General features: G+C 39.6%; 1 pseudogene; it reads left to right on the forward strand.

The window, feature by feature from the left end:
* The first annotated feature begins 3,740 nt into the window (after positions 1 to 3,740).
* LOC126588932 (capsanthin/capsorubin synthase, chromoplastic-like) lies at positions 3,741 to 6,126 on the forward strand (annotated as a pseudogene).
* Positions 6,127 to 7,465: the final 1,339 nt, after the last annotated feature.

Genomic DNA, 7,465 nt, shown 5'->3' on the forward strand with positions numbered 1-7,465 from the left:
TCCCATGGTTCAGCAGGGAACTAATTTGACAACCTAACGAAGCCCCGAGTCCAAGCAAGTGAGGGCTAGTTTCATTTAACTTAGTCCCCAAACATAACAAACATGGGATAATAGTCCTACCTAGTCCACTCTCACTTAAGAAGGTGAAACAAACACACTCAAGTTAGGGACTAAAACTAGATTTATAAAAGCGCTCCGGTTATAATGAAAAAAATAATCTTCTTAAAGTCCTTAAGTCTAAATGCCCATTTTTTTTATTTTATTTGAAAATTTAATGGGAGAGGATAATTTTGAAATTATGAACGTTTTATCAGTTTTGCCTCCTTTATATATATAGATTATCAATATGGTAAAGATCCATTATCACTAAAATATCTGCCGGGTCATGCACACAACCCATGTGCGCCGTGAGCAAACGTCCAAAAAGTAGCCAACTACGTTAAGGAACTCGACGAGAAAGCCAATGCACGCTAATTTTACAACATAATAACCCACGACTGTATTGGCGACAGAGTCTATAGGGCTTTGGGACGGTCCTTAAAAATTTGCTAGGAAATACAACAATATTAGGGGAGGAGAAAGTTATGCAATTAACTAGTTATAATAATTTAAACGGTAAATTACATATGACTTACTTAAATTTAGGATCAATTGGAAACTCATACAAAATATTTAAAACATTTTAATCTTATACATTTAATATTAATTCATTTTAATTTCATATATCCGTTATAAAATCTGTTGAGTTAAATGTTAAGTGATGACATGGAATCCACAGGGGAGGGGAGGAGGTTGAAGGTGAATAGTAGTAGAGGTGGGGCGGGGCCTAGGGATGGGCAAACGGGTATAAGAATCGCGGGTACGGGCTGGTTCCAAATTTTTAATGAGAGAAACGAGGCGGAGCTTTGAAATTTTAGGGGTAGGCCAATTCCAGATGTATAGGAAAACGGGCCCCGGACCGGCCTGTTTGTAATTGCAATGGACGGCCCAGCAACCTCGAGTCCTTGACGACATCGCCTCTGTAACTCACTTTCTCACCCCTCTTATCTCTGCAAGTCTAGACTCTAGCTAACGCACTATTTCTCTCTATATCTCCCAATCTCTCACTCCTAATTAGAAATGGATCAGATCCCCACCACTCGCCAGACCCGAAAAATCCCACCCAAACCCGATTACTCAACGATAGTAATCTACGACGATGATGACTTCGAGGCTGATCGACAGAGCAAGCGCAAGAGCTCTAACCCATAACCTGACCTCTACACCACCATGACCTATAAGGGTAATGCCGACGAAGACGCAGACGACGACACCTCTCTCCCTTCGCTCCTCAAACGCCTCCCCAAGGACTTCGGCGAAGGAGCCTTAATCAATTACTTCGACGACGAAGAGGACGACGAAAACGGCGACTATTTCAGCATAATGATCATTAAGCTCGATCGAAATATGACCACGAGGAGGTCACGCGACTTCAAGCGGGCGTCGTTCAACGATGACGAAGACGGCAGTGGGTTCTTAACCTTTGTGGTGAGGCCATCGAGTGAGAGATAGTTGGTCCACAGGACTGTGGTGATGAGGACGAGCAGTGGCGTTGGTTCGATGATGAGTATTGCAGTGGCAAGTATGAAGGTTAAACTGAACCTGCAAATCCAACTTCGAATTCTCCACCGCCTCGCGAGCTTGTTGCTCGCAATCCAGCTCGACAATCAGCTCGTGGAACCGCTCAGGTGAAATCTTGTCAAGCGACGGAGTCTTCGTCGCAATTTGCACCGGAACTGCTCCTTCTTCTGCTTCAATCTCAATATGCCCAAAACCGAAACAAAAAAAAAATGTAATTGGACTCGCCCCGAACAGGCCTGTTTGAAACAGGTCGGATTAGGTCCAGTTCCCAAACTCAAAATCCCTCTACCTGACCCGGCCCGCCCTATTACATTTTAAAACGGGTAGGGTCAAGTTCCTCCAAATTTGGTCTCGGCCGGGCCATGCCCAGCCCTAGCGGGGCCTATTATGTTCTAAAAAAAATATTAGCATAATTCTATGTGGCATGTTAGTGACATCCACGTTAGCAAAAATGTGGGCATTATAAGTGTTAGGTCATCACTTAACAGTCAAATTGAGGATTTGACTAATTGATTATGAAATTGAAATGAATTAATAGTGAATGTATGAGATTGAAATGTTTTAGAAATGATATATGAGGTTGTAATTATATCCAAACTAGAGGGGGGTAAAATGTAATTTACTCTAACTTAAAATTAAACTCACATTACGAGAGTCAAATATAAAACCTCTCACTTAATGGAGCTAGATATGAAATACTTGATGATAGCATCTAATACATATTGGTGTATACAATATACCTAAGAAATTTATTTTTTAGGCCTTAAAATGTTTTACAATTATCAAACTGTTAGCAGTCCTAAATTAGTTAGGAATGTCTTTGTTTAAATCCTTATAGAATTCTTTAGTATCTTTTGATAGTTTTTTAGTTGTAATGTATTACTTGAAAGGCAAGGATTCTTTATTTCTTACTACTATAAATAAATACACAATGGGGTGAGAAATACAAACCACATAATTCACCAATTCTCTATTCTCTCTCTAACCGCCGGCCCCTCTCATCTCTCTATAATCAAGTTATGTCTTTATTATTGAAAACACCACAATATCTTGGAGATCAACCAAGCAGACCTTAGTTGCGACTACTTCGAACAATGCTGAAATTCTCGCTCTTCATGAAGTTACGCATGAATGCTTTTGGCTTAGATCCATTATGGAGCATATTCGAAGTACTAGCGGACTTTCTTCCGTTGTTGACGTCCTTACAACGATTTATGAAGACAACGCCACCTATATCGTCCAGATTAAGAAGGGATACATCAAGGAGACAACACCAAGCATATTGAACCAAAATTCTTCTTCTCACATCAGCAACAAGAGTATCAAAAGATTGAATTCAAGGAAATCTGTTCCCAGGACTACCTTGCTGACCACTTTACAAAGTCACTACTGAAGTTTACTTTCCAAAAGCTTGTTCAAGGAAGTGGTATGTGTAAACTATCTAAGTTGAATTGCTTGTAGTTCTTATTTGGAAGTTTTGTCAAACACATGGAAGCATCCAAAAGTAGACTCACTTGATCTTAATGTACTATTTTTCCTACGATTAGGAGAATTTTTTCCTTTAGAATTTTGCTATCTGACGAGGTTTTAACGAGGCACCCATCTTAGCTGGTCATACCCTTATGTGCGTTCTACTTGCATCCAGAAGGCGTTTACTTTTGACTTAATGCAAGTCTCATTTTTCTCCTTAAACTATAGGTTTTTTATCCAACCCTGGATTTTTTTGTGAGTTAAACTCTTTATGCATTCTTCCGTTTGTTTTGATACTTGCATTCGCTCTTGTGCCGATAACTTCATCAACTGTTCTTACTTCATTGTTGAAGACTTGATGAGACATTTATTAAGTATTTACACACTCAAGGTGTAGTGATGCAGTCTTAAAATAGTTAAAAATGTGATTGTATAAATCCTTATAGGATTCTACAGTATAGTTTCCTAGTTGTAACGTATTACTTGAAAAACAAATATTTTTACTTTCTTACTACTACAAATAAAGGTACAGTAAGAAGTACGTGCCACAGAATTCACCAATTCTCTCTTCTCTCTCATGTCGCCGACCCTTCTCTCTCTGTATAATTCCTCAATAAAATAGGGCCCCCAACACAAACTCAATTATTAAGGATTTCATTTGCTTCAAGTTTTAGAATAAAAATTCTTATAAAGAAATTATTTAATCATCAAAATTCTCCTTTGGTTCTTCAAGATCTGTCAATAAAAAGTTAGGCAATCCACCAAAACTACGAAGAGGTATCTTTTTTACGGTAAACATTAGATTCCTTCTGTCGCTTTGTCTTGTTCTGCTTCTATTAATGACACTACTTCCTACTTCCCGTTGACCTTCATTTCTCGCTCTAATGGCCACCCTTCTCTGGTCATTTCCACCGCCGCCGGCAGCGGCCAAAACTTCCCAATTCATCCACTCATCCACCCCTCCACTCCCTTTTCCAAAAACCCATCACCCATCTTCAAGAAAATCTCTCTCCAAATTCCACAGCAGCAGGTTCGGCAATTTTCTCGACTTAAAACCAGAGGCAAAACCCGAGTCTTTGCACTTCGATCTCCACCAATTCGACCCGTCAACGCGGTCTCGCTTAGATGTGATCATTATCGGGACCGGCCCGGCCGGGCTTCGCCTTGCGGAGCAAGTTTCTCGCTACGACATTAAGGTATGCAGCGTTGATCCTTCTCCTCTTTCTATGTGGCCAAATAACTACGGAGTTTGGGTTGATGAATTTGAAAGCTTGAATCTTGAAAGTTGCTTCGACAAAACGTGGCCTATGGCTTCTGTTCATGTGAACGATAGTCAGACTAAGTATTTGGACCGCCCTTATGGTAGAGTTAGTAGGAAGAAACTCAAGACTCTGTTGTTGGAGAGGTGTCTCTCCAATGGTGTTCAATTTCATAAGGCTAAGGTTTGGAAAATCGAACACGAAGAGTTCGAGTCCTCTATTCTGTGCGATGATGAGAATGAGTTCAAGGCAAGCTTGATTGTTGATGCTAGTGGGTTTGCAAGCAGTTTCATAGAGTATGAGAAGGAACCATGGCTATCAGATTGCTCATGGTATTTTGGCTGAAGTGGAAGAACACCCGTTTGATTTGGACAAGATGCTTCTAATGGATTGGAGAGATTCTCATCTCGATAATGAGCCTTATTTGCGCACTAGTAATTCTAGATTCCCAACGTTTTTATATGCAATGCCATTTGATTCGAACTTGGTGTTTCTGGAAGAAACTTCGCTTGTTAGTAGGCCGGTGTTGTCTTATATGGAGATTAAGAAACGAATGGTTGCGAGGCCAAGGCATTTGGGGATTAGAGTGAAGAGGGTGATTGCAAACGAGAAGTGTTTGATCCCAATGGGAGGTCCGCTTCCTCGGATCCCCCAAAGAGTGATGACAATTGGAGGGACTTCTGGGGTTGTTCACTCTTCAACTGGGTACATGGTGGCTAGAACCATGTCTCTAGCCCTGGTATTGGCTGAGGCCATTGCTGAGTGCCTTGGTTCAACCCGAATGATCCGAGGGCAACCGCTTTATCATAGAGCATGGAATGGCTTGTGGCCAATTGAGAGGAGATGCGCGAGGGACTTTTACTCATTTGGTATGGAGACTTTGTTGAAGCTTGATCTGAATGGGAGTAGAAGCTTCTTTGATGCTTTCTTTGAGTTGGATCCTTATTACTGGCAAGGCTTTCTGTCGTCAAGGTTGTCTCTGAGAGAGCTCGCATTGTTGAGTTTATCTCCCCATCTAGGTTTGATATTGTTACAAAGTGTCCCGTTCCCTTGGTTAAACTGATGGGCAATCTCGCACTTGAAGCTGCATAGCAATGTAACACTCGGAAATTCGGTTGAGTAACAAGAGTTTGGTTTTCGTTCCATTGATTTTACAAGTGATCTTCTTGTCAAATGATCGGCTGAGACACAGAGCATGTGCAAAATGTTATTTGGATGGTATACTTAATTCCCCAATTTCTTAATCTGTAGTTGGTTATGCTAGTCTTACTTTCTTAATTTCTCCTGTTTCATTTCAATATTTTCTTCCGGAGGGCCCTTCTCTTTATATGTAACTTCATTTCTACGTTTTCGATTTCACTCATACTTGATCAAATTGACTTGCTACGTATTTTACCTGGAAAACTTATTGATAGAAGACCGCAGGTATCCATTGAAAATGAGAGTCTGAAATGAAGGAAACACTGCAGCATAACCTGAACAGATGTACCGGAGAAGGCTTGACGACGTGCATAAACTCAAAGGGGAGTCGCCCAATTAGCATGGGCAGAGCCACGAAGGGACCAGAATGGTCCCGGGCCTACCTTGATTTCTCTCTCTCTATATTGTTAATTGATTTTTACGGTGGATCTCAATTCGGGATTCAACTGTCAACAAGGAAAGACTCGGTAAGGGTTTTCAAATTTGAGCAACGTATGACGCTATGACATTATCATTGTGAATTACAGGGCAAATCATTTTCGACAATCGACTAATACAAGAATTTGTTCCTCCAAAATCCATCTTTGTTTGGTCAGTGCATCAGCGAAGCCTCTCCCGTCGGCATTTTTTCAAACCATTCTTTTGCTAGTTGTGGGAACATAGGAAGGTCCCTTGGATTTACAATTTCGTATATATTAGAACTAATTTGGAGTTAAAACTCTGGTAACAAGGTCATATATATCATGAATAAATCTCTGTGTTTACGTTTCAAAATAAAAAAAATCTGTGTTTATATACGGAGGGTTTGGAAAGAGAGGGTTGACTACTCTGATCAATTTAGTACTTTTATTAGGAAATGGCTACGGTACACACCTTGAAGAAAGTTCATGGGACGTACCTTTCAAAACTTTTCTAAAAGCGTGCACGTCTATACGAACAAAGCTTAAGTATGTTCTATTGACTTTTTTTTTTTAATTTTTTTTATGGAACAAACGATAGTATCTATATTAAGGGGGTTGAGGAGTGGGCTAAGTCTTATAATGAGATTGCCATAATAATGTGGTTCAACTTCGCCTTTGGCGAGATCTGAACCTAAGATCTCTCACTTACAAGTGAAAATGAATATCATTAGACCGTAGTACTAAGTGTCGACTTATTTTTACATAACTACAATATCAACTAATGGGAAAATAAAAAAGTGTAATATAACGGTGTCTTTATTTGGGCTAAATAATGATTTTGTCGAGAAATTTAATCTGTTTGAAGAGAATGTCCTGCCCCAAATTACAAATAAATTCTATCCTCTGCTAAGTAACAAATAAACAATTACATCCAAAAATTCCTCAAATCAAACTAGATCTTGTGTCACACCGTTGCAATCCTATTTGCTTCCCATCAGCAATTGCGTTTTATTTGCCTAAAGTAATGAAAGCTCTTGTGTTAGTGATTTTTATTTATATTGTTGTGGCCTATTTTATCTGACAAGGAAAAGGGGTTGGCGGCACAAAGAGAGATAATAGAGAGAGATGTGTTTGTAGGGTTATGTAGAGGAATGTGTGTGTTATTCCCCCTACGCAGTGCATTTGTTTATAGTAATAAGAGAGAGAATAAATCGTTCTCCTCAAAGGAATACAAGTCCATATAGGAAAGAATAACTAGAATAAAATCTAATTTATGATTTACACAATCACACTTAAACTAGAAGTTTACAACACTCCCCTTTAAATGTGTAAATACTCAAGTAGATTCGTTATCATGTAGAGGTTGACGAACTCGACTCGTTAGCACTGATTATGGGAACACGCTATTCTCAATGAGGTAGGAACTTGCATAAGGAAGTAAGTCCCACAAAAAAACCCTATGACTATGGTAAAAACCCAAGTAGGGACAAAATCCATAGTCTAAGGAAAACTGTG

The sequence above is a fragment of the Malus sylvestris genome, chromosome 11, assembly GCF_916048215.2.
Source record: "Malus sylvestris chromosome 11, drMalSylv7.2, whole genome shotgun sequence".
Lineage (NCBI taxonomy): Eukaryota > Viridiplantae > Streptophyta > Magnoliopsida > Rosales > Rosaceae > Malus > Malus sylvestris.